The following is a 26,538-nucleotide window of genomic DNA, read 5'->3' as shown; positions in this document are numbered from 1 at the left end:
ATACTCTTTCAAGTGGGTTTTTAAAAGAAACGTTTCAATGGGATTTTCTGTGAGGGTTACTGCTCTGGGACCCGCAGCCCTGCGAGCTAGGATGACCAGATGTCCCGATTTTATAGGGACAGACCCGCTATTCAGGCTTTGTCTTGTATAGGTGCCATTTATCCCCCACTCCCATCCTGATTTTTCACATTTGCTATCTGGTCACCCTACTCCAAGCACAGAGCCCGCTGACCTCTGCATAATGGCAGGGTTAGGCCCCGACTGGCATGGCCAGCACGCCTAGCTCTCACATAGCGCTGCTCATCCCTAGCTCTCCAAGTGCCTTACAAAGCAGCTCGGGGTCATCATTGCTGTTCTACAGATGGGGAAACCGAGGCAGAGCGCGAGAAAGTGACTTGCCCAAGGTCACCCAGCAGGCCAGTGGCAGAGCTGGGAATAGACCAAGGGAGTCCTGGTTCCCAGTCCCTCCTGCTTTAACTAGGACATACCACTCCTCCCCCAGAGCTGGGACTAGAAAGGAGGATTTTGGACTCCCAGCCTTCCTTGGTTAACCGCTAGACCCCAGCGCCTGTCCCACAGCTGCTGCTTCCTAATATTTGATGCTTAAAGCCCCAGCCACTGGAATCATGTGGTTCCATGAGAATCTCAGCTTCCGTTTAATAAAGAAGAGCAAGTTTCTAATTCTCCTGGTGGAGAGAAGCCTGAAACCAGGTGACAAATTGAAAAACGCACATTGGTTTTGACCTTATAGTTTTAAAGCCAATCTCAGATTCATTCCTGGGTTCATTGGGTTTCAGGCCAGCAGGGGCCATTAGATCATCTCATCTGACCTCTTGTATGTAACGGGCCCAAGAGTTTCCCCCACTGCCCCACAGTGAGCCCAGTGACTTGTGTTTGGCTAAAGCATCTTCCAGAAAGGCTCCAGTCTGGGTCTGAAGACAGCACGGGATGGAGAATGGACCCTTCCCTGGGAGTTTGTCCCAGCCGATAATCGCCCTCACCATTAGAAATCTGTCCATTCTTTCTAATCGGGATTTGTCTGGCTTTAACGTGGAGCCATTAGATCTTGTTCGGCCTTTCTCGGCAGGTTAAACAGCTCGTAGTACCTGGGATTTTCTCCCTGCGAAGGTACTTCTGCGCCGTCATCAAGTCGTCTCTTGAGCTTTTTGGATAAGCCAAGCAGCTTGAAGGCGGGCGTTTTCTCCAGCCCTCCAATCCTTTTTGTGGCTCACGACATTGGACCCTGACCCCTGCCCAGTGCTGGTGCTGCTGATCTTGGGTGAGTTCTCTAACTTAACCCTAACCCGTCCCTGCAACCCCACCCCCCACATCCATCCCGCTGTCTAGCAGGCCTGTGAAATTCTACAGGGCAGCCATCCTGACCCTGAGTTCCCATGCTGCCTGCCTTTGCCCCCCCCACCTCTCCCCCCGGGATCCTGCACGCCTTTCCTAGGCAAGAAATAGTCAAAGTATTAAATAAATCACCCGCATGGAACCTCTTGGCCGTCCGAGTCTATTTTTAGCTGCAGCCTCTGTAGCAGCTGCTCTGTCGGACCCCAGAGCTCCCCGAGGGGCGAGGGCTATTTTCCACCCGACCAAGGTCTGGGAATAGTTCGGATTTGCAACGTCAGCCAGCATTTGACAACAGCGCTTGCGGGATTGTTTAAAGCTATCGGTGCCAGGTCCACCCCCGAAACGCTCCGCTCCTCCAGCGGGCTGGACAAACAACACAGACGGGGATCTCTTTGCTGCGTCGCTGTGAAATGCAGCCGCCTCTGGGGTGGAGCGCAGCAGCTGTGTGAGTTCATGGCTATGCTGGGGGGGCTTGCCGTGTCTGGTTAAAATCACAACAGGGGAGTTTGGGGAGGAAGAATGAGACACAAGCAGCTTGTTGATTAGCACAGAGCTGGTTTATGGAACCCACCAGCGTCATGGCTTATGACTGTGCGGTCTGGTCTCCCATCCAGCCACCAGCCTCACTGCCACCTTGCATGCTGCCAAGTGCACAATCAGTGCTGACCTGCTTTTTTGATTCCCTTTCTGGGCACAGACTTAGCCCATGAAAGATGTTCCCACTGGCTCTCTCCCGGGGTAGGGGGAGCAGGAGACGTGATCTATCTTGATTCTAGTCAGGCTTTTGACGCAGCCCCACGTGACATTCCCATAAGTTAACTAAGGGAAGTCTACTCTAGATGGAATGACTACAAGGTGGGTGCAGAACTGGTTGAAAGACTGTACTCAGAGCCTCCTTATCAATGGTTCGGTGTCAAACTGGGAGGGCGTCTCTAGTCGGGTCCTGCAGGGGTCTGTCCTGGGTCTGGTACTAGTCAATATTTTCATCAGTGACTTGGATAATTGAATGGAGCATATGCTTACGAAATCTGCAGATGGCACCAAGCTGGGAGGGGTTGGAAGCATTTTGGAGGACAAGATTAGAATTCAAATGACCTTGACAGTTTGGAGAATTGGTCTGAAATCAACGAGATGAAATTCAATTGAGAAATGCAAAGTCCCTCACTTAGGAAGGAAAAATCAAATGTACCACTCCAAACGGAGGAAGAACTGGCTGGGTTGTAGCACTGCTGAAAAGATTCTGGGGTTACAGTAGATCACATTGAATATGAGTTGACAATGTGATGCAGTTGCAAAAAAGACTCTTCTCAGGAGTGTCCTATGTAAGACACGGGAGGTAACTGTCCTGCTCAACTCTGCTGAGGCCTCAGCCAGAGTCCTGTGTCCAGTTCTGGGTGCCGCACGTTAGGACAGATGTGGACAAATTGGAGAGAGTCCGGAGGAGAGCGACAAAAATGATCCAAGGGTTAGAAATCCCGACCTGTGCAGAAAGGTTAAAAAAAGGGGGGGAAGGGTGGGGACAGGTTTAGCCTTGAGAAAAGCAGACTGAGGGGGGACCTGATAACAGTCTTCAAATCGGTTAAGGGCTGTTCTAAAGAGAACGGGGATCAGTTGTTCTCCACACAGGATAAGAAGCAATGGACGTAGTCTGCAGCAAGGGGGATTTACGTTAGATATTAGGAAAAACAACGGCCAGGTTTGTTAAGCTCTAAAGTGAGGGTGTGGGATCCCTGCAGGGCCGGGCTACCATTAAGGCAAACTAGGCGGTTCCCTAGGGTGCCAAGATTTGGGGCTGGCAAAAAGCGGTGCCCCCAATTTTTTTTTTACAGCGTTCCTACGCCCCCTCCCTGAGCGTGTGGTCGCTACTCCACTTCTCCCGCCTCCAAGGCTTTCAGTGCCAATCAGCTGTTTGGCGCCGCAAGCCTGGGAGGGGAGGAGAATTAGAGCGGGGGCGGCGTGCTCGGGGAGGAGGCGGAGCAGAGGTGTAAAAGGGGGGGGGGCCGGCGCAGGGCTGCCGGGGGGGGGGGCGGAGGTGCGGGGGGGCGGCGCGGGGGGGGGGGGGGGGGGGGGAAAGGTGGAAGTTCCTTGTATCGGCCCTGGATCCCTGTCATTGGAAGGGTTTAAGAATAGGCTGGACAGGCCTCTGGCGGGGAGGGTGGGGGCTAGGGGTCGTGGGTGATAAGCCAGCTCCTTCTTCCTCCAATGCCACAATCCAGGTGGAGCTGGTGAGGCTGGCCAGGGGGTCCCCCTATTCCAGATAAGACAGGGTGTTCCCTGCCTCTGAATTCTCGTCCCAGCAGGGGTGTGCCCTCTGGCATCCAGCTGTTACCCCAAACGCAGCCAAGGTAACAACCAGAAGGCTGGCCTTGCCATGGCCCTGCTGGGCTCGGCTTCAGGGGACCAGTGTTAGCTTCCCAGCTCCGCTACCGATCCTTTGTGTGACCCTGGACAAGTCACTGAATCTCTCTGGGCCTCAGTTTCCCCATCGGTAAAATATTGGGGGCAGTTCTTCCTTTGCTTTATTCAGACAGGGGCAGGGACAGTGTCTCACTGTCTGTGCAGCACCGGACACAACAGGAGGCCCTGATCTCAGATGAGGCCTCTAGCTTTACTGTAATGCAAATCATAGTAGCCGGGGCGAGCTGTGACTCTAAGGCTCGGTGCCTCAGAAGTGTCGTGAGGTACCAGACGGGGAGGTAGGTGGCTAACCCCCGACCCTTTCTGTTTAACTTGACTGGCATGGGCGGGAGTAACAGGCCTGACTCAGAGTCGAGCAGGGCAGAAGGGAAAGAGAGAACTGCCATCCCCATGGGAAGGGGTTAATAGTGGGGAGGGGGACTGAGTGGCAGAGATGGGGTTCGGATAAGGAGACCCCAAAGTTCACGCTTTGGGATACGAATGCATGTGGCAGAGCAGTTGTGCAGCGTGTGGCTGAGATGGAACCGGAACCCGCTCGCTCTAATTGTCTCTGTGTTTGAGGCAATTACCGTGCAATGCAATTGACCCGGCCTCCATCAGCAATGCCCCGTTTCCCAGCCTGAGCGGCAGCCGTGCAGCCAGACCAGCCGGGAGCTGGCTCCCAACGCGATTCTTTCTTGGCTTCCAAAACTCCACCGTGAATTCCGCCAGCGGCGCTTCCCGGCCAAATCCGCCCTGAGCGAGGGGAGCCCCAGCTGGCGGGCAATGGATGGAGCCGTCAGCAATAGCTCCGCCCCTTGTCTGCTGCCAGCCAATTCTCCGGGGTATTATAATGGCAATATCTGAGGTTTCTAGGGTGCCCAGGGGCTTAGCAAACCGTGAGTCGAATTTTACCGCAAGCGACCCCATGTGCAGTTCCCATTGGCCACATGAAGTGCAGCCACCTCTGGGGTGGGACACAGCAGCTGTCTGAGCGGTCACCGAGACATTCTGCGTCTCAGCCTGGGACCTTGGCCCAGCTTTCTTGAAGGATTTTAGGGGCCTCGCACCCCTTGAAATCCTAGCATTCAAGGGGAGTTGGGCACCTAAATATAATTGAGAAGCTGGGTGCTCACTTACAAGCCCGGCCCCCTTGGCTTGTTGTCTGGCCTGGCAGGGGTTACAATGTGTTTACTGAAATGAATGCCTGGCCCCGGCGGCCACCTGCCTTTTAGTGCCCATTGTTTGTGACACGGGGAAGGAACCTGATCCGCTCCTGGCAGCACGTGCAGAATTTTCCATGCAGCCCGTGTCTGGGGGCAGAGCGGCCCTGGGGGGCACAGGCTGTCCTCATTCTGCCATTTGCCACTCCCCCTGCCACGGCTGTCCCAACGCTGCTCTGTGCCTCCATCTCCTCGGGGTGACGCCAGCGAGCAGGGTGGCCCCTGGGGTCCCCTGCACACACCCCCTCCCGCCCCTGAATCCCATCACTGGGAAACCCAAGCAGAGGATGCATAATTTACTAGTGCTCCCTGGCAAATAATAGACGCTGTCTGTGCGTGGGCGGCTGGGGTGGGGGTGGCGAGGGGGTTCCCTCAGCAGCGCACTCAGCTGCGTTTCCCCGGCCTTCCCATGCAGCCATCGCCAAGCCCTTGTGAGTAACCTCTGCCTCCCTGCCCAGGGAAAACCTCCAGACAACTGGGCACGCCCTGTCTCTTTCATTGTCTCTCTTGTTTCTCCTTGTCTGTCTGTCTGTCTACTTCCCTAGATCCTAGTGTGTCTGTTTATTCCCCCCTCCTATTTTCTTTCTTTCTTTCTTTCTTTCTTTCTTCGGAATCTCTGTGGAATAAGGAAGGGTGAAAAATCGCACAGGGGAATTGAATCAGGGGGATCATCTGCACATGAAAAAAGGTTTCAGACCCCAAAAGGATAATCCACTGGCCCCTCTCCTGCTCTGATGGAAGCTGCTGTAAATCAGGGGTAACTGCACTCAAGCCAAGGGGCAATAGAGGCAAATCCAGTCCCAGGGGTTTCTGGCCAGGCGAAGGTGCCTGGCTCTGAAGGCCATGGGCATCCCCTTCTGTTGGATCTCTGTGCATTGGGCCAGGGTCCCACGCCCTTGGATGGGATCATCTATGATACCCTGCCATGTGCAGGCCATGCCCATGGGTGACTGATCCTTCTCCAGCTGCGTTGGGAGCTGGGGGAGCCCCAGGGGGGCGTGTGCCCACATGAAGCATTCTCTCTCCACTAGTCAGTGAGGCACTACCGCGGATTCCTTCCCCAGCACGCTCCTATTTAAAGCCCATGACCTTTCAGTGCCCACCCGGGGGTAGGAAACCAGCACATGCTCTGAAAACCTCCATCCTCCCCAGCGTCTTCATGAGCCCAGTCAGGGCACGTCACCGCAACTGACATTCAGCAAGAGGGGGGGGGGCGAAATGGGAACCTTTGTCCGTCTCCTGTCACAGCCTCCTCCTGCCCGGATCCTCTTGTCTTCTCTACCGCACTGTATGTGTGGGGTGAAAAGCATCTCTGAGATGCCGGCCTCATTGGGACCCAAGAGGTCCCTCCCTATCCACTACTTCCCTGGGGAGGCTGGAGACAGAACCAACCTACTGGGGTAGGTCAGAACGTTCCACCATGATTTGATGTGTTTGTGCAGCCCTAGTACAACGGGGGCGGGGGTTGGGGGAGGGTTGGGAGGGACAGCTTGTCTGTCACCAAATAGATGATTTAAAATAATGATTAATAATAATGTTATTGGGGACCGGGCGACATCTTCTGCTGGGTCACAGCTGGCCATGTCAGTTCCCCTCTGTTTGGGTCTGGTTTCTAATAGGAGATGATGCATAACTCTTGATGGGGGGGGGGCAATTTAAAGGGGGGGCACGTGACCACCCCATGCATCCCTTCTGGGAGGGGGTAGACATGAGGAAAATTGAAACTTGCCTACTGAATATGGTTGGACATTTGCTGGCAGCCGGAGCAGGTGAGAAGCCCTGTCCCGTGGGTGCCTGGCCAGCGGCTGGCTGGGGGAGGCTGCGGCCGGGAGCTGTTTTGCCTGTGGGTGTAAGCTTGGGAGCAAGGGGTGACAGAGGGAGCTCAGCACAGACTGCGGTCCCAGTAGAGTGGACCGTCTGCTTCGTGCCCCTGTGGCGAGCGCAGAGAGGGGAAGGCGCTGAGATGTGTCAAGCGGGACTGAGCCCAGGCAGCCAACGGCACCTAGAGACGGCAGGGGACTGGGTGGGCTCTGCCCTGCTACATCAGCGCTTTGGGGAGCAGGACCAAACTGAAGGGGCACATGACGGGGTGTGTGTGTGTGTGTGTGTGTGTGTGTGTGCGTGCGTGCGTGCGAGAAAGATTGATCGATCCTGGCTGGAGGCCGAAGCATTAGGCACAATTGTTACCAGTGCTGGTAACTGACCATTAGAACAAATGACCAAGGGATGTGGCAGATTCTCCATCTCTCGATCAGGGACGTCATTTCACACCAGTGTGGGTGCCGGGTGGGGGGGAACCCAAAGTTGTGTCATCACACAGCCCATGGTATGGGATTGTATTATATCCTGCCAAGTCTGGCAGCGGTGTATGGAGCACACAGACCTACGGAAAGTCTGAGGAGAGGGCAACCAAGACCTGAGGGGGGCAACTTGCCCCCTTTGCCCCATAGCAAATGATGTCCCTGCTACCGATGTCCTCAGATCCAGCCTGGAGGCCTTTCTGGAGGATGCTTTAGTCAGACCCATTGGGCTGGATACGGGGGTAGCTGGTCTGTGCTGCACCAGAGGCCGGAGCAGGTGATCTAATGGGCCCTTCCAACCTTACCATCTATGAGGGGGTGTGAGCGGCTGCCCGGGAAGGAGAGATTAATTGTCTGAGCGAGGAGAGCTCTGAGGTTCTGTGAGACCGGGCGGGTGTGATTTCTATGTGCTGTATATTTATATATAAAATCATTGTTCGTGCTCTCGCGCCATGCGCCCTGCGGAGCCTGGCTGCTGGCTGTCATTAACCCTGACCTCATGGTGCCGAAGTATTTTGCTATTAACAAGGAGAGAGAGAGTTTTGTCCTTGGTCGTTTAAGAAAATAGCCGTCCTTCCAGCGGGGAGGATAGTTCAATTTCCTTCCCGTCCCCAGAGCCTTATTTAAGAAAGAGCTGCTGGGAACTAAACTCAGCCCAGGTGAGAAAAGCGTCGTCTTACTCTCTGTTGCAAGGAGCAAAGTAACTGCAGGGGGCTGGTCTCTTGTCAGCCTTTGCAGCTGGCCGAGGTCTCCTCTCTGCCCCCTGGCAGGACCCCTTTGCACCTCCGGCTCTAGGCAGTCTCTACTTCCCACCACCTGTGGGGCCCTGTCTGTCTCCCCGGAGCTGAGCCGCCTGGGACTGGTGCAGAAGCCTGGCCAGTCTCGGCCAGTGGAGGGGCGGGGACAGTGTGGAGGGCTTGGCTGGGCCACTTTCGGCAAGTGGGTCCTGAGGGAGCCCGGCCGGGGCAGCCCCTGGCCTGGCTGATCGCACCACTCCCGAGGGCTGAAGCGATTCCCTGCCCCGGGACCAAGGCTCAGCCCGGCAGACACAGTCGCCTCCCAGCAGGGCTGGTGAGTGTAGTCGGGAGGCAGGACATGGGGGAATGGGTCTCTGGGGAGTATGGGGGAGGGGGTGCTGGGCTGGGGGGGGCAGGGAAGATGTGTGTGTTGGGGCACCAGGGAGTGGGGGTTCTGTGGGGGGTGCTGGGCAGTTGTGGTGGGCCTCTGGGCAGGGGTGATGGTGGGCAGGGTGCTGTGCAGTTGCGGAGGAGGTCTGGTGGGGGGGGTGTTTGTGTTGGGCGGGGTGGGGGGGAGGCATGACATGGGCCTGTCCATGAGGGGAAGGGGCATGCTGGCAGAAGAGGACCAAGTGGACCACTGTGCATCTGGCAACTGCCAGTTTGTAAATAGTGCCCTTGCACTGGGCAGAGCAGGGCCACCCCTGCCATGCCCCGTCCCATTGCCCCGGCTGGCCCCTCGCTCTGGGGACCGACCTCCCTGCACCGTGCTCCATTGCCCCTATGGGGGCCCACAGATATGTTTGGCGCTGGGCCCACAAAAGGTTAATCCAGCCCTGCTTGTGAGTCAATCCTTCAGCTGCGTAGTGACAGGAGCCACCACATATGATGGTGCTTGTTCAAGATCCCACATCCCCTCTCTGCAAAGTGCTTCTTATCCCAAAGCACTGCATGGCTGCAGCCCAGAGGAGGCTGCATTTCAGGTTCAGAGGAAGGGATTTTTTTCAGCAGAGGCTTTGTGACACCGAGCTGGGCTCTCCGCGTGGAAAAATGTTCTATCTCAATGTCTATTAAGATTATGTATTAGCCGGACGCTAAGAGGACAGAATGTCCGTGCCTGGTACAAGATCGGTGTTGTTCAACATGGTCATCAAGAATCTGGAAAAGGGGTGAACAGGGAGGTGGCAAAGTTTGCAGATGGTACAATATTACTTCGGATAGTTAAATCCAGAGCTGGCTGTGAAGAGGTACAGAGGGATCTCCCTAAACTGGGTGACTGGCAACAAAACGGCCGATGAAATTCAGTGTTGATAAGTGCCAAGTAATGCACATTGGAAACCATAATCCCAACTGTACACAAACAATACGTGGTCTAAATTAGCTGTTATCACTCAGAAAAAGATCCTGGAGCCATCGTAGGTAGTTCTATGAAAGCATCTGCTCATTCTGCAGCAGCCGTCGTAAAAGCGAACAGAATGGTAGGAGTCATTAGGAAAGGGATAGATAAAACAGAAAATATAATGCCACTATCGAAATCCGTGGTACACCCACACCTTGAGTACTGCACGCTGTTCTGGTCACCCCATCTCCAAAATGGTATATTAGACTTGGAAAAGGTACAGAGAAGGGTAACAAAAATGATTAAGGGTATGGAACAGCTTCCATATAAATTGAGATTTAAAAGACTGGGACTACTCAAACTAAAAAAGAGACGACTAAGCGGGGCTATGATAGAGAGGTCTATAAAATCATGACTGGTGTGGAGGAAGTGAATAGGGAAGAGTGATTTACCCCTTCACATAACACAACAGCCAGGGGTCACTCAATGAAATCAATAGGCAACAGGTTTAAAATAAACACAAAGAAGTACTTCTTCACACAACGCACAGTCAACCTGTGGAACTCATTGCCAGGGGATGTTGTGAGACCAAAAATATAACTGTTCAAAAAAGAATTAGCTAAATTCTTGGAGGATAAATCCACCAATGGCTATTAGCCAAGGGATTGTCCCTAAACTTCTGTTTGCCAGATGCTGGGAGTGGACAATACAGGATGGCTCACTCGATAAACTGTTCATTCCCTCTGAAGCATCCATCCCTGGCCACTGTCGGAAGACAGGATGCTGGGCTAGATGGACCATTGGTCTGGCCCAGTCTGGCTGTTCTTATGTTCGTATCTGCATTGTTATTGCCAAGGGATTATAATGCTCTAGGGATTGCAACTCTCATCCTTATGGCTCCATGTAGATCTTTGCACCCTGGATAACACAGCTGGTATAAGGAGGGGCCCTTGTATCCCATGCGCTAACGCAGAACAGACCCTTGTGGCTGCTTGAACTGGGGTTTGGAGAAGGCAGCTAACTACAGCGGAGATAGCTGTGCTGGAGAAGGGTTCCCAGAGCAGGAATATCTTGGTTGTGGGGGGCTGGGAGGTTGTTCATCATGGGCTGAGCCAGGTTTCAGGGGATGGGGCTAGAGGTGGGTTTTGGAGAGGGATTCTCATGGCCAGGAGAAGTGGGTTGAGGTGTTACCTAGAGTTGACCTGGCTGGGTTGCTGGTGGGTGGGAGGATGTGCATGCTGGATGGAGCTGGGTTGCAGGTGTCAGGGTGGGTCTGGTTTTTGGAGGGGTCGTCATGGCAGCAGCGGGCTGGCACTGGGTTTGGCAGGGTTCCCATGGTAGCGATGGGGGTGGCGCTGGGTTTTGGAGGGGTTGTCATGGCAGTGATGAGTGGGGTTGGATCACAGTAGCAATTCTTTCCATCCAGACTCTGGAGCGTTCGAGCCCTGGAGACCCCAGAGGTGCCAGGCCAGACATTTTAATCAACTGTCATTACATGGCCGGGCAATAAATTTTCCCTGGTGGAGATATTTGTATTGATGTCCTGACAGGAGGAAAGATTTAATAAAGCCCATTTATGATGACATCAATAGAACCGATTAGTGAAACATCGGCTAAGTGATGGTTAATAAAATATTTACTTGGCGCCATCTCAGAGGACCACTCGGCGCTGCGCTCTCCCTGACCTAATTTGGGAGCCCACAGGAAGCGCTGACCCCAAAAGCTGCTCCAGCCTCGACGTGTCGGAAACGCCTCTTGCTCCTGGGTCTCTGCCGCTGCGGACGGAGGAGCCGTTGCTGGGGTGAGGCTGGCCGTTGGCAATGTACGAAATGGGTTTGCGGAGAGACTCTGGTTTGGAGTGTTTCCAGCAGCTCCCTGAGGATTGCAAGCTAGAGAGGAATGAAATCGCAGGTAACATATGAAATAAATGAAAGGCTGGGAGTGGTGTCTGGTTGTTAGCGCAGGGAACTGGGAACCCGAACGCCTGGGTTCTGTTCCCAGTGAGGGGAGGGGAGGGGAGTCTAGGGATTAGAGCAGGGGGTTGAGAGTCACGTCCCAGCCCTAGGTCTGGGAGTGGAGTGTGCTCTAGTGATTAGTGGGGGTGGGGGGAAGGGCTGGGAATTCGGATGCCTGGGTTCCATTTTTGTGAGGAGGCCTCTTATGTCCTCTCCCCAGCGCTGTTGGGGAATATTGCCTGGTGGTTAGTGTTCGGTGGGCCTGGAAGTCGGGACACCTGGTTCTGTTGACTCACATGTGACCTTGAACAAATTGTTCCTGGGCCTTTGCTTGCCCCAGCCAGAAGACGACACACGTTTGTCGGGGCGAGGGGGGAGTTGTGAGGCTCTGTGGAGGTTGGCAAGGGGCTCAGAGAGGAGCTGGGTATAAAGTGTGGCAGTTGGCAAGGGGCTCAGAGAAGAGCTGGGTATAAAGTGTGGCGGTTGGCAAGGGGCTCAGAGAAGAGCTGGGTATAAAGTGTGGAGGTTGGCAAGGGGCTCAGAGAAGAGCTGGGTATAAGTCCGCTGGCAGGATGTCTCGGGGCGGTGCTGAAGTCGCAGCCCCAGCTGAGCTGCACTAGAACCAAGTAATTCTGGGGGTCGCGGCTCTTCCTTGGGTTTCTTCCGCGGGCCCCCGGGGAGCAGTCAGGTGGGCGGGCGGCAGTGCAGGGACTAACCTGCCCATTAATAGCGCTGCCAGCCTCCTGGCGCCTTCGCCTTCTGCCCCCTGCCCGAGGGGCCGGGTGAATGACACAGGCAGGGACGTGGAAGGGAAAAGCCCCTTTCCTGCCCCGTTCCCACGGCTGGAAAGTAATGAGGCCAAGATTAATGTAAGTTCTCCATCTCCAGCCCACACTGGGGGCCTTGTGGACAGTGTGAAATCTGCAACCTCCGTCATCCTCAGAAACCAGCAGTAATTAAAACATGGTGACAGGGATGGGATTAGAAACCAGCACGGGCACTTCAGAGCCAGGCCTGGGGGGAGCATTAAGGCCCCACATTATCCCCGGCTTTCACCATTAGACATGCTGCCCGTCCCAGCTGGCAATGGAACTCAGGAGTCCTGCCTCCCGACCCCACCAGCTGCTCTAAGCACTAGGTAACACTCCCCTTTGTGTAGAACGGAGGAGTCCCGACTCCCAATGCTATCCTGTTCCTTCCACTAGAGCCCACTAGCGTCCCAGGGCTGACCCCTATGGACCCACTCATAGGAACGCCCTGGGAAATGGGGCCAGCTCCCCACACGCCCAGTTGCACCTTCAGTCTTGGGCCTTCTGCACAAACACACTTTCCCCTTGTCCACTTGATCCTGGCACGAGAAGGGTTAACAGGCTTTGGAGTCTCCAGCCTTGTCCCCCTTCCCCCCGTCCCTTTGGGTTATGGGTGAGGCAGGTCTGGGTCTCCTCCCCCTGCCCCCATCCTGACCCACAGCCTGTCTCAGGCCAAGATGGCTCCCCAAGGGCTCCAGTCCATTGCGTGTTGAGGCATCTGGGGCTCTGTGTCCGTTGGAGGCGATGCCGTTAGCTCCCCACCCCAGCCCCACAAAGGAGCCTTAAGGATGCTCAGCCCTGGGAGCTAAATCCCTGATCTTGGCTGGGGGCAGTGGGACCGACCACGCCACCCTCCCCCTCAGTAGCCCCTCTCTCCCCTGCCCTCCAGGACTCGCTCCCTGAGCAATGGGGGCTTGAGAGGGGAGACGGCTCCTCTCACCAGCCCAGGGTCGTCCCTCTCCGTATATTCCCCAGCACTGCGTCCACTTTGCTTTCAAACACCCCCCCGGGGTCTCCATCGCTTCCCTTGGCAAACTCTTCCTCGGGCTGGTAGATTTCTCCAGCAGGACGCGTTTTCCCTGCTTTCCTCCTCCTCGTCTCTCTCAGATCTTCCCCGCCAATGGGCCCCTCGCCCTGGTGTCCGTTCCCCTCGCTCCACACGCGCGTTGCCATTTCCACACCGGGGCAGCACCGGTTCTGGCTCCCGGCAAGAAGCAGGAGGGTGCTTACAAATGCTTTGTGCCCCGGGGCAAGGGGCTGTATGTTTTGCGGGCTGGGTGGGGGGACAGCAGGCCTTTGAGATGCCCTCACTGATGGCTGGCTCTCTCCAGCTCCTGAGGCCCCCCCCGTCCCCCCCGGGCCAGAGTGAAGATGGGACAAGCCGAAGAGCTGGAACGGCAGCTTGGTGGGATGCAGAGCGGAGGCAGAGGGGTGTGAGGTCTTGTGGCTCATCCCTGCTAATGAATAGGACACGTGAGGTCCTGGCCAGTGATGCTGGGCAATGGGAAGACAAGGCCTGAATGAATCATGAAGCGTAGCAGGTGGATGCCCCAAAGTGAGCGGCAAGAGTGATGGTGACAGGCAGATTAAAAGCGGGGCCCACGGCGCTTAGTGGGAGCAGTGTCCCTGTCACCCTCCCTCCTCCCCATGTCTGTGCATCCTCCGCCCCGTCCCAGTTGTGCCGTGTGATTCACCTAGGGCTTGTCTTCACTGCGGAGTGAGCTCAGGTTACGGCTCGAGTCCCGTCCACACACAACCCAAACCCTTCACTCCAGCACAGTGTTGCTTTTACCAGCAGTTGGCTGGCTGGGCCGGGGGTTCGAGCTACAGCTCAAGTGAACACAACGCATCAGCGGCTGGCACAGCCGCTCTGTGCTCCCCCAGTATTATTTCAGCAGAGGCTGCTCTCGCTTGGGCTGGGCTAACACTTGAGTGTAGATTAACTGGAGTTAACCCTGCGGTGAGAACAGACCAGATGGCAAGCTCTTTGGGGGGAGGGGGAGACTGCCTTTCATTGCCTGTGTGTACTGCACCGAGCACTGGGGGAGGGCCCGGGGGGTGCGGCTGCTGATTGGAGCCTCTAGGCCATGCTGCAATGCATCCAGCAATCGTCTGCATTTGCAAGGCAAATGGGCCCCATCCCTCTTAAAGGGAAAGGGTCCTGCTTTTAATTAACATGAATCAAAATGTGGAGGGGGGCAAGCCTCCTCCTCAGAGACGGAGGCCTGCTTCCCTCTCTGCCCTTGCACATCACGCAATTGTTTGCACCAGTGCAAAGGGAGCGAGTCCACTCTGATCTGGGAGCAGTTTGCACCTTCTTCGCCTGGGTGTCAATGGCTGGGCAAGGCTTGGGGGGTTGGGAGATCAGGCCTTGGGGATCAGGCCTCTGGTCTCTGGCTGGGTGAGTCCCGCTCTAAGAACGGGTCCTTTGTAGCCAGCCTGCCAGGTTCATTTTTCCTCCCCATCAAAATATTAAAAAGAAATTGGAGACCATATTCGTGCAATAAATTTGGCACAATGGAGAGAAAATGATCTGGCTCTGGACCCTTGCCAGCATCCCCATATGTAATACTCAGTGGCTGGGTGCTTGCCCTCCACAGGTAGTAAAATATCCTCTTCTGCTCTCACAGTGCCCCTCCCGCCCGGGACCGTATAGCAGGCTGCTTGTTCATGGCATTGCCTCTGCCCCAGAGCACAGTGCCCCGCCCAGGCGCTTTGGCTTTACGAGGAAGGGAAACACGCTATCATTCGAGAAGGCAGCTGCACCTCTCGGTCTGGGCAAGGAAAGTCGCACATCAGGCAGGGTAATCTCCCACTCCCCGAGCACGTCCCGGCTGAATAGAATCCAGGTATCCTGCCTCCCCGTGCTGGGCCTTCACAACTCCATCCTTCCTCGAGATGGCCAGGGCCGTGCAAAATATTCCTAGCACCCCTCTATGCCTCATGTCCCCAAGTATTCCCAGCACCCACTCTCAGTCATGCTAGGTGGATCCGGTTTGGCGGGTCTGTTACAAATTTGCATCGTGTTTGTTTGTACGCTTGGGGGAAGTTTTCAAACCTGAGGCCAAATTGTACAGAATTTGCAGTATCAAAAAAAAAAAAAAAAAGTGATTCCAGGTGAAACTAACAGGTCTCATCTTTATTTTATTTACTAAGGCCTTTGATGGTGCAACGTACATGGATCCAGACCAAAAGCAATGGTCCTGATCCTCTTTCTTACACCAGTTTTATATTGGTATAACCTTATACGCAGCAGTGGAATCATTCCTGATTTCCACCAGTGTGAGCAAGGAAAGAACGGTTGAAAGAAGAACCTGATTTTTAACAAGGAGGGGAATTAAGCATCGGAACGACTTACCTAGGGATGGGTGGATTCTCCGCAGAATCGCAGAAATGTAGAGTTGGAAGGGACCCTGAGAGGTCATCAAGTCCAGCCATCTGTACCGAGGCAGGACCAAGTAAACCTAGACCAACCCTAGCAGGTGTTTCTCTGACCTGTTCTTAAAAACCTCCAGTGATGGGGGTTCCACAACCTTCCTTGGAAGCCTGGTCCAGAGCGTAACTACCCTGAAAGTTTGTCCTAATATCTAAGCTAAATCTCCCTTGCTGCAGACTAATCCCTATCTTCCGTGGACAGGGAGAACAATTGATCACCGTCCTCTTAATAACAGCCCGTCATATATTTGAAGATTCTTATCAGACCCCCCCAGCCCCCTCCCCCTCTTTTCTCAAGACTGAACATGCCCAGCTTTTAAATTTTTCCCTCCGAGCTCAGGATTTCTAACCCTTTTTTTGTAGCTCTCCTCTGGACTCTCTCCAGTTTGTTCACATCTTTCTGAAGGTGCAGTGCCCAGAACCGAACGCTGTGCTCCCGCTGAGGCCTCCCCAGTGCTGACTAGAGCAGGACAATTACCTCCCAGGTCTTACATATGACACCCCTGCTGATACGCCCCACAATTATAACTGCAACACATTGCTGACGCTCATTCAATTTGTGATCCACTATCCCCCCCCCAGATCCTTCTTAGCTGTACCGTCACCTCACCAGTTATTCCCCATTTTGTAGTTGTGCATTCGATTTTTCCTTCTTACGGGTAGTACTTTACAATTGTCTGTATTGATGTTCCTCTTGTTGATTTCAGACCAACTCTCCAAATTGTCAAGGTCATTGGAATTCTAATCCCGCCTTCCAAAGTGCTTCCAACCCCTCCCAGCTTGGTGCCATCTGCAAATGTGATAAGCATACTCTCCACTCAATGATCCAAGTCATTCATGAAAATATTGAATAGTACTGGACCCAGGACTGATCCTCGGGGTACCCCACTCGGGGTGAATCATTGATAACTACTCTCTCAGTACATTCTTTCAACCACTTGTGCACCCATCTTCTGTTTCCATCTAGACCACAATTCCCTAGTTTGCTTATGAGAATGTCACGTGGGACTGTGTCAAAAGCCTGACGAGAATCAAGATCGATCACGTCTCCTGCTCCCCCGCCCCCCATCCACTAGGCCAGTAATCCGTCAAAGAAGGAAATTGGTTTGGTTTGGCATGATTTGTTCTTGACAAAGCCATACTGGTTATTCCTTAGAAACCCCATTATCTTCTAGGTGCTTACAAACTGATTGCTTCATAATTTATTCCAGTATCTTTCCAGGTATCAAAGTTAAGATGACTGGTCTATAATTCTAGGGTTCCGATTTGTTCCCTGTTTTAAAGATAAGTGCAATGTTTGTCCTTCTTCAGTCCCCTGGGGCCTCATCTGTCCTCCACGGGTTCTCAAAGATAATTGCTAATGGTGCCAAGATTGCTTCAGCTAGTTCCCTAAGTACCCTATGGAGAAATTCATCTGGCCCTGCTGACTTGAATACATCTCACTTCTCTATATTCTTTAACCCATTTCCTCTTCTTCCTTGTTAATATTATTTGTGTTGCGTATCTGGTCACCATTAACCTTTCCAGTGACATCTGAAGCAACATTCACATTAAACATCTCCGCCTTCTGGATGTCATCCATAATTAGCGCTCCTTACCCCATAAGTAGGGGACGTCCATCACTTATAGCCTTTTAAATGAAGATTGGATCTTTCTAAAAGACATGCTCTGCTCAGACATGGTGCACGAATAACCGGTTGAAATTCTGTGCCCTGTGTTACGCAAGAGGCCAGATTAGCTGATCGTAATGGTCCATCTGGCCTTTAAATGTGAGTCATTAATTATTGCAAGAGGGGGGAAAATCTTAAACTCTAGTCTTGTCACGTAAAAAGTTTTTCAGTTTCTCCGTCAAGGTGCTAATAATTATTCCAAAGAACACCTGGGCTACAAAGTCCCACTGGACACTAGCCTTAAAGGATGTGTCTAACCCTATAATGCACACAGTGGCTCCGCACACAGATTCTGTACCAGACCTAGGGGAGGTTGGGAGTGATCGTTATTGATGATTTATACCAGTCTGATCCCTAATGTGGACGCAGTTATATTGGTATAAAGGTGCCTTAGGTCAGTAACACGTATGCCCCTTGCCATGTGGGACTAGCTCTGCTAATACATCTCAGTGTAACTGGATCCACACTAGGGCAGGCTGTACCACTTTACTTATACAGGGAAAGTTAAAGTGGTTCAACTTTCTAGTGTAGACAAGGCCCCAAAGTTGCATCGGTTTACCTACACTGGTATCAAGTCACATCTTCAGTGTGACATTGTGGGTAGCTCTGGGCTGGCTGTTTGCGTGAGTCTGTTGTCGCTCTTCCATGCTGATGACTTCTGTTTGCTCTCCCGCCCAGGTGTTTAGGGACCCCAATGGCACCTGGTCCCCAGGAGACAGACGGAGCAAGAGCCCTCGCTAGAACGGCTGCTCCCCATCCCCACGCAGACAGGCCCGGGGTGCTCTAAAAGCCAGGGGCCGATTCCAGCCGGGCGCCCTTGGCGCGGAGCAGGTAAGGTGCAGGATGGCAAAGCCAGGTCCTGGTGCCCGGAGGTTGGGGCTCCTTCAGATCCGGTGATCTCCCCTGGGGTGCGTTTTGGCTTCAAGAGAGGGGCTCCCTTTTCCTGCCCAGGAGGTCCCTGCCTGCTTCACCTGCCCAGGGAGTGAGATGATGGGTGGGGTGAGGGGGACAGGAAGGGCGCCCCTCTGGGACTGGTTCCATCTGAGCTGTCTTGTCCTTGCTGCTGCAAAACTGTGGGGGGCGGAGGGGGGGCAGCTCAGACCCCCCCCCCCCTTTACCCCTCCTGGCCAGGTGGGCAGGGAACATTTCTCTGTCGATGGGGGCGTGGCCCTGAGCCTCAGGAGGGGAGGAGGGAGCGGGGGGGTGGGGTGCGTCATGAGGGTAGTTCTGGCCGAGCCCACCAATCCGGCGGCCCGCCCGGGCTCCCCCAGCACCCCGGGGCGCCGCGGCAGCGCGAGCGGGGCCGGGCCGGCCATGCCGCGGCGCTCGCAGGGAGCTGTCCCTCAGCACCACCCGCAGCGCCAGCCCCCGCGGCGCCCGGGATCGGTCCAGCGCTCGCCCGCCGCCCTGCGCCACCCGCCGCCGGCAGCGCTTCCCCGCGGGAGCCCCCCCGCGCTGCCCCCGCGAGCCCCCGACCCGGGGGGGGCCCGGCCCCCCCCCGCTGCTGCTGCGCATCGGAGCCGCCCCCTGCCCCGGGCGGCTGCCGCCTCCCGCCGGGCTGCGGAGCAGAGGAGCGGGCTCGCTGGCCCCAGCCCCCGTCTCCGCCGGGGGGCCCCGAGCCGCGCTGCCCCCGCCAGCCTTTGCCGCACCTGCCGCCGGGAGACAGCGAACCGCCGCACCGGCTCGAGCGGTTACCGCAGCGCTGCCGCTGTCAGCAGCGAGCCGGGGGCGAGGCGGGGCGGCGAGCTCCGAGCCTGCGGCTCGCAAACTTCTCTAGCCCCAGCGCCTCCTGCGCCTCGCAGCGCTGCGGGTCCGAGAGCCCCCCGGAACAGCAGGTAGGAGTGTGGGGGTGTGTGTGTGTTCTCTGGGGACTGTGCAATCCCCCCCGTGCTCTTCCTAGCGCCTCCTCGCCCAGTGTCATTGTGCGGTGCAGTTTGGTGCCCCTGTTGTGTGTGTGTGTGTGTGTTTGGATTGTAAAGCTCACACAATGCACCACTGGGGGGGGGGGGGGTCTGCTAGGACCCCCGCTCCCCGTGTCCCGCTCTCTGCCGCCGGCAGAGGAGAGAAGCGGGGAGGGGGGGAGGGAGAGACCCCCATCGCCCCAATCGGGGCGGGGGGGGGGGGGGTGTTTAATGATGCTTGGCTGCAGGCAGATCTTTGTCTGAAGAGCCCGGGACTTACCAAGGAAAATGTAGGTACCGGGGTCGTGTTAAAAACCTGATTCCTTTCTGTGTGGTTAGGAAGGGGGGATAGAAAACTGGATATATTTCTTTCCCACTGCCCGCCCCCCCCCCCCCCGGCCTGAACCGCTGGGTTTTGGAACATTTTGATGACAGGCTCAAACTTTGCCTTCTTCCCTCCCCGCATCATGCTGTGGGAGTGAAGTCCTGGCCCTGCCGAGTGGGTTGGGGGTTGGGGGTGGGCTCGTCTGTCAGGTCTGGGTGTGAGCCCTGCTTCTTTCTGAGCTGAAGGATGTGACGCTCAATTGGGGGGGGGGATTCTTGAAAGTGGCTGAAAATCCAGTGCTGGGCTTGGTCCTTCTCTGAGACTGACGGGTCCGCGGGGGTCTGTGAGACTGGGCCCGAGGAATGATTCAGGGATAATTTGGTTTGTAAGGGTGTGCAATGCTCTCTGTTGGCTCGCCAAATGTTACTATGGCCTTACCCAGTGGCTCTCAACCTGGGGGTCACAATCCCACAGGTGTCAGGGGCCACGCCCACCCTGCTCTTCCTGCAGTGCTAAATGGGAAAAGGGGGGCAGGGTCTTGGCTAGGCCCCAGGTGGCTGGGAGGAGGGTGATCTCTGGGTGGGGAAAGGGGCCTTGGTTTGGAGATGGTTAAGAATCTCTGTCCTTGTCACTCCCCTTAACCTTGAGTTTCACCCCATTCTGTTTTCTGGTTGGCTGGTTGTTTTCCTGTCAGTTGTGGCTAACGTGCTGTTTGAGTCCCTCTCCCGACGAATCCCAAACGCTCACACTCTGGGGTACGGGAAATGGAAATAAACGGGCGGTAGCCTCACCTGTCTCGGGTCTGCTGACTTATGGCACCTGAACATGACTTTGATCCTCCTCCCGTTGGCGTTCAGTAAACCTTGAAGGAGCAGAGGGCTTGGAATGAGGGGAGCGTTCTTCAAACGGAACTTTCTGATATCCCTGGCATTGGGCAGAGACCCATTCAATCCAAGGGAATGCGTAGCTGTGGCAGATAGAGGTGAGGATAGCTTGTGTGTGTACGTGTGTGTATCTATCCGCGCAGAGACTCAGAGAACTACCCAAAGTAAAGGCTGGAGTTTTCAATCAGAACCTAAGTGATTTAGGTGCATCCGTTCCATGGAATTCCAATGGAACTCGCTCCTTTGAAAATCTCACTCAATATATTTGGGCTTGATCCAAAGCCCCTTGAGTTCAGTGAGTTTAAATCAGGCCTTTACATCTAACGAAGGTGTTCATGTCTTGTTTGATCTCAGCTGGACCATCGGAATTTTCTCTTTTTTAATTAACCTATTGATTGATTGCAAGGTTTTCTATAGAGGATTAAAGATCCCTGATAATTCATCAGAGAGACTGAAAAAACGAAATGCATTCTCTTTGTGCTTTTGCCTTTTGTAACTTCTCAAAGGGGATCCAAGACTTTAAGATTAAAAGTCATGAGTTGCGAGTAATGTCTTGTATTAGAAGGAGTTTGGAGCTTTTCCAGAGTAACAACTGGTTTGGTTTTTTAACATAATGTCACTTCCTAATGGAGTGGGAGTGTGGTCGGGTAGCGTTAGCCGTGTAAAGATGGGTTAGCAAGTTTAGTGTCTGCAAACAGCTGCATCTCCATGTAGGTATTGACTTGGCTAGCTTAGCAGTTCAGTGTTTCTGCAGTGAAGTCCAGCCATCCAACCCTAGAACACTGCAGTAGCTTGACAGTATTTCCCAAACCTGGCTTGCAGAAGGAGGTGTGGGAAAGCCATTGAATTGCTATTGCAAAGTCAATTTATATGGATATGAAAGGAAGGGGCCTCTCTCTCTCTCTCTCTCTTTCTCTCTGCACCCACTGAGTTTATAGAATTAGCAGCAATGTGCATTTAAAATTGTCTGTCACCAGCAGCTGTAGAGCTCAGCGACTGGAGGGAGGAGTGCTGGTGGGGACTTAGGATGAAGGGAAAGGAAAATAGAAATGTCACATTCATGTCCTCGCTGCCTCCATCACAGGCTGGGAGATGAAGCAGGGCAGCGCTGGGGAAGTGGACTCCGAAATAGGTCCAGGAAGGGGGAGAATCAAATTTTTGAAAACTGCTTGATTAGATGTAGCCTTTTATCAGTATCAGTCAGTGCCACCCAATGCAGGAAATTGTCTTTTTAGAGCAAGGGAAATCCCACGCTGTTTTGCAGGACCTTTGAATGACACCCTTTATTTTTAATACCCTTCCTACTGCCCCCCCCAAAAAGTGATGGTGCCTTTCCATAAATGGTCCAGATCAGCTGGGGTAAATCAGCCCTAGTTCTGACTAAATCAGTGGGGCCTGATCCCCAACTGGGGTAAATTGGCACCGCTCCATTGAAGCCAATGGGCCGGATTCTTACCTGTTATAAATCAGCGTCGCTCTCTTGCTGTCAGTGATGCTCTCCTGATTTAAACCAGCTGAGGATCTGGCCCAGACGGTTGCAATGGTAATGGATCAGTGAAGAGATCAAAATCCACCCTTTTTGAGTTTGTTCAGCCAAGGGACCGGTCGCGGCCTGAGAATGTTTGATAACTGCCTCGTATATGGGGATTGTGGGAGGTTTTAAAAAACGGTAATAAGTAACCTTTGTATGGCTGCAGATCCAGGCTTCATGACATTTGTTTGCCGAGAAAGGCTTTCTAATCTATTACAACTGGGGGACTAGTCTGTCACCTGGGGTGCAAAGGGAGGCTACAACCATGCAAATGGAGGCAGGCAGCATTGAACAAGAAAGCTGGGATCCTAGGGAAGGGAACTGCCCATCCAGTGACAGTCATGGGGTTCGCCACTACGGAGGCGAGTCCCGCGACACCGCCGCATGTGCAGCTCCTGATTTTATGTAATTTGAGTATTTCCCGCAATAAAATGCATCCACGCCAAAGTCAGGTCCGAAATGCAACTCAACGTTGCACCTGGATCTCAACGCGACGGGGTCTATAAAAAGACACTCTTGCCCCCGAATAAGCATCCCTGGCCCACTCTTCCCCCCCCCCACTCCTGCCAATCACAGCCCCGGGGAAGTCAGTAAATTAGGAAGTGGCTTTGCAATCTGCCCTTCAGAAGGGGTGGGATGTGTGTGTTTGTCTCTCTCTCTCTCTCAGAGACACCCCTCTCCTAGTGAGTTGTGTCTGTAGCTACAATGGAGGAGCTCTGATGTATGGGCCCGATCCTGCAAGCCTTTCTTTGCGCAGCTGGCTGGCTCTGGCAGGGTGCTTGTGTGAGGGAAGGCTCCTGGCAGAGGGGAAAAGGGTTTTCAGGATCAGAACCGCTGCCTGGATCCTCTGATCTCCATGGAAGCAGGAAGGGGAAGGTCTAGAACGACAGCTTGATGCTTTGCAGTTCTGTGACTTTCACCGAGGATGGCAAAGCGCATCCCAAAGACAACGTAGCGACCCCCTCCCCCTGACTCAATAAACAATAAAAAGCCCAGGCCTGGGCAGGGGGTGGCAGCGCCCATTCGCATCAGGTGAGCAAACAGGGGACCGAGGGCAGGGGACGCGTGGCTGAGGGTCGCGCAGTGAGTCGGGGACAGACCTGCGAACAGACCCGAGGCAGTGAGATTCCAAATCGCCTCTGTTGTTCCCCCTAACCCAGGAGTCCTGACTCCGCCTGCCTCACTAGCCTGCCCTCCACTAAAGCGAGGTTTGGAATGATACAGAAGCTAAAAGCACAGCTGTACCGCCTCCCATAGCCAATGAAAGGAAAGGGCGAGGGGGTCTTTTGCTTTCAGGGTCAGGGCCGCTCTGCTCTTACCAGTTGTTGCGTGACCTTGGCCAAGCCACTTCCCTCTTTGGGCCTCGGTTTCCCCATCGGTACGATGCAAGATAATCCCCACCTAGCCCATGCCCAAAAGGCGCTCCCAGCTCCTTGGTGGGAAGCTGGTGCAGAAGGGCACCCGCTAAAACCAAGAGGCAGCACAGAGCAGACACAGTCTCGGTCCGTTGCATGTCTCAGTCCCCATGTAAAGGATCGTTAACGAGGTGCTGAGTCAATGGGCTGGATCCTCCCTTGGTTTGAATGGGGCCTGAAGGGACCAGGCACCACGGCCCAGCCTGTGGGCCTGCGTCAGCAGCTCGGGGGGGGGGGGGGCTCCTCCCATATGTCTGGGGACACAGCCCCCAGCGTCGACCTCCCTTTGCTCTAAGCGCTTTGTAATGAGTACAGTGGCCTGAGTGCAATCTGTGTCTGGAGACAGGGAACAGAAATGCACTGAGCCAAGCTGGGGCCGCGTTTATACAGGGCAGGAAACCAGTGGCAGCGCCTTCTCCCAGTGGGGGCTTTTCCAATTAACTTGATTGCAGAGGAGCCAAGAATTGCGTCTAAGGTGCAGATTTTATTATATAACGTGACCTAGCATCTGCAGGACCCACAGCACATGCATTTAACCGTCATTGCATGGGCATTTCAGTGGTGGAAGGCAATGCTGTGCAAAGGGTCAGAGGCCCTGGACTGAGACTCAGGAAACCTGGGTTCTAGTCCCAGCTCTGCCACTGGTCTGCTGGGTGACCTTGGGCAAGTCACTTCCCTTCTCTGTGCCTCAGTTTCCCCTCCCACCTTTGAGTGTGTTGCCTGCGGTATAAATCTTTGGGGTGGGGACTGTCTCACTACGTGTCCTGATCTCAGTTGGGCCTTCTAGGTGCTACTGTAATACAAAGCTAGAACAAGTGTATGGAGGGGGTGCTGTACGCTAGGGAGAGCACACAACTGGGCGTCAGGACTCCTGGGTTCTCTTCTTGGCTTAAGGAGGGTGTGTGGCCTAGAGATTAAGGCACAGGGATGTCAGTCAGGACTCTTGGCTTCTAGGCCCAGCTCAACACTTGGGCAAGTCGCTGCCCTGCTCAGTGCCTCAGTTTCCCCACCTGTAAAATGCAGCTAGTGAGTTCTGCCTAGCCCCTGTGGTGACCGGCACCATATAACTGCTGAGCACAATGATCGCCTACTATGAATAACTCCAGAGTGGTTGCCTTGTTGCGAATGCTGCCAGGGTGTTGTTCCAAGTGATGGCTTAAATGCCCAATGCTGCATACCAGCAGTTGCATAGGAAGGTTCCCCCTGCTTTGCAGTTTGCCTGGTGATTTATGCTGAGAAGGCAAGAGAATGGATCATACCCTTGCACATCCTGAGGGCTGGGGCTGGGGTTCATCACTGTAGGGTGCAGGGGTTTCTCCCCTCTGTTTGCCATCAATCCCCACCCTACAGACACATCCCTGAAAGATCAGGCGCCCTCCAGCCAGCCCCGTCCCCATCCACCCGCCATGACCCCGACAGCCACCGGCTCCATAGGCCCCTCGTACAGGACAGGTAACATCACGCCCTGCTGAGCTTGGCCGTGCCGGGATTAAAGAGCAGAATCTCAACGCTCCCCGCTGAGCCAAGAGCCCAAGGCCTGACCTCTGCCGTCACACACCCCGGTGTCGAGTGGCTCCCATGAGTTCAACAACCAACAGCCAAATCCAGCCCAAAGGCCGTGGTGAGGGGAGCAGACAGCAGGAAGAAGAGAGGCTGCGGGGGATTTTCCATCTCACAGAGGTTCCCAGCTTGGGGGTCACAACCCCCCCCAGACTGGATCCCAGCCAGATCCTGGCTTGATGGATGGGTGATCTCAGGGCGTGCGAGGTCATGCCGATGGGGGCGAAGCGTGTGGATCTAGCCGGCTTTCGAAACCCCTGGCACCAGTGGTGATGGAACAGTGTTTTATAGTGGGGGCGCTGAAGGTGGAAACCATGTGTTTGAGTTGTTATTACTACTTCCAGCCAGGGGGTACGGCAGCACCCCGAGTTCCAGCACCTATGGCCCGAAGCAAGTAGCCCACCAGAACCATTTGGAAAGGCCGTTACCGAACGCAGTGGCCGGCGACCATCCTGTGTGGCGTGGCATTGGGATGGCTGGGAGCCCGCAGCCCTGGAGAGAGGCCGGAGCTGGGGCAAATGGCCGTCGCTCGGAAATTGTTTCCTAAGAGGCCGTGTGCGAAAGGTGCCCAATAGAAGCAGACAGCCAATTAATCTCCCCCTCATTTCGGAAACGTTCAGAAAGAAAGAGTCCAGCGGCTGCCTTCGGGTCGTGGCTGACGGCGCACACCCATCCAGAAGACAAATTGCAGGCCCATCGCGCTTCGAGAAAGCAAACCAAAAGGCAAAAAGAATGATCAGTGGAGGAAAACATTGCATTTGAGACTGTCCTCTGCCAGTGATCCTGCCGGCCCCCTGTATTCTTTTAGCACAAATGCGGGTAGCGGGACGCCTGCATTCTGTTCCAGCCACCGGGAGGGGAGTGGCGTGTAGTGGTTAGAACAGGGGATTGAGAGATAGGACTCCTGGGAGGGGAGGCTAATGTGTTAGAGCAGAGGGGGAAGGCACCTAGGTTCTACTCCCAAGCAGGATTCGCTGGGTGACATGGAGAGAAAAGGTGGGTGAGGGAATATCTTGGATTGGCCGATCTTCTCTTGGTGGAAGAGGGTGATATGATTGAATTTTCTCACCTGTTCAAACTTACCTCAGAGCGATTCTTCAACTCAGAAGAACAGGGGAGAAAATCAAATGATTCCAACCTCACTCACTAGCAGAAGCTGGTCCAATACAAGATATTCCCTCTCCCAACCTTGTCTCCCTCGTACCCAGCTACACCAACCCTGCAAACAACAACATGTGACCTTGAGAAGGTCGCTTCTGGCGAAGGTTTTATCCCCCAGCTGCAGTCCTAGTAAGTAAGACCTTGGTTACACATTACACTGTATAACTATATTGGTTAGGAAGGGTTGATTTTTTTTTTTTAACCTGAAATAATTATACAGGTGAGAGCCCTCGTGTGGACATAGTTATATTAGTGTAAAAGTACCTTATACGGATACAGCTTATTCCCCGTCCTGTATGCAAATAGTTATGTGTTATGTGTACATTCACACTAGGGTCTTTGTACCATTTTAACTCGACTGCATGCAGTGCTCTTTTCTAGTGTGGACAAGGCCTGCGTGTCTCTGGGTCTCTGCTTTGTCATCTGTAAAGTGGGGGAAATAGAACTGGCTGAGAATTTTTGACCCAAACTTTATTTTTTTGGTGAAAGATGAAGATTTGGATCAGCTGAAACATTTCACAAATTTGCATTGAGGTGGTTTAA

General features: G+C 54.3%; 1 protein-coding gene across 5 annotated transcripts in view; it reads left to right on the top strand.

Annotated features, from left to right (window-relative positions):
• The first annotated feature begins 1,189 nt into the window (after positions 1–1,189).
• The window catches only part of LOC117868979 (small conductance calcium-activated potassium channel protein 2-like), a 66,810-nt gene continuing 41,461 nt past the window's right edge, over positions 1,190–26,538 (top strand). For 3 of the 5 annotated variants that reach the window (XR_004643751.1, XM_034755417.1, XM_034755414.1), the window contains exon 1: positions 1,190–1,279. The gene's annotated coding sequence lies outside the window, so the exon portion shown is untranslated. Of the gene's footprint in view, positions 1,280–17,970; positions 18,050–20,032; positions 20,427–26,538 lie in introns of those variants that run through there. The other 2 variants (XM_034755418.1, XM_034755415.1) reach the window with 2 other exon arrangements.

The sequence above is a fragment of the Trachemys scripta genome, chromosome 22, assembly GCF_013100865.1.
Source record: "Trachemys scripta elegans isolate TJP31775 chromosome 22, CAS_Tse_1.0, whole genome shotgun sequence".
Taxonomy (NCBI): domain Eukaryota; kingdom Metazoa; phylum Chordata; order Testudines; family Emydidae; genus Trachemys; species Trachemys scripta.
The sequence above is the reverse complement of the archived record's forward strand: the minus strand, read 5'-3'. Positions and strand labels throughout refer to the sequence as shown.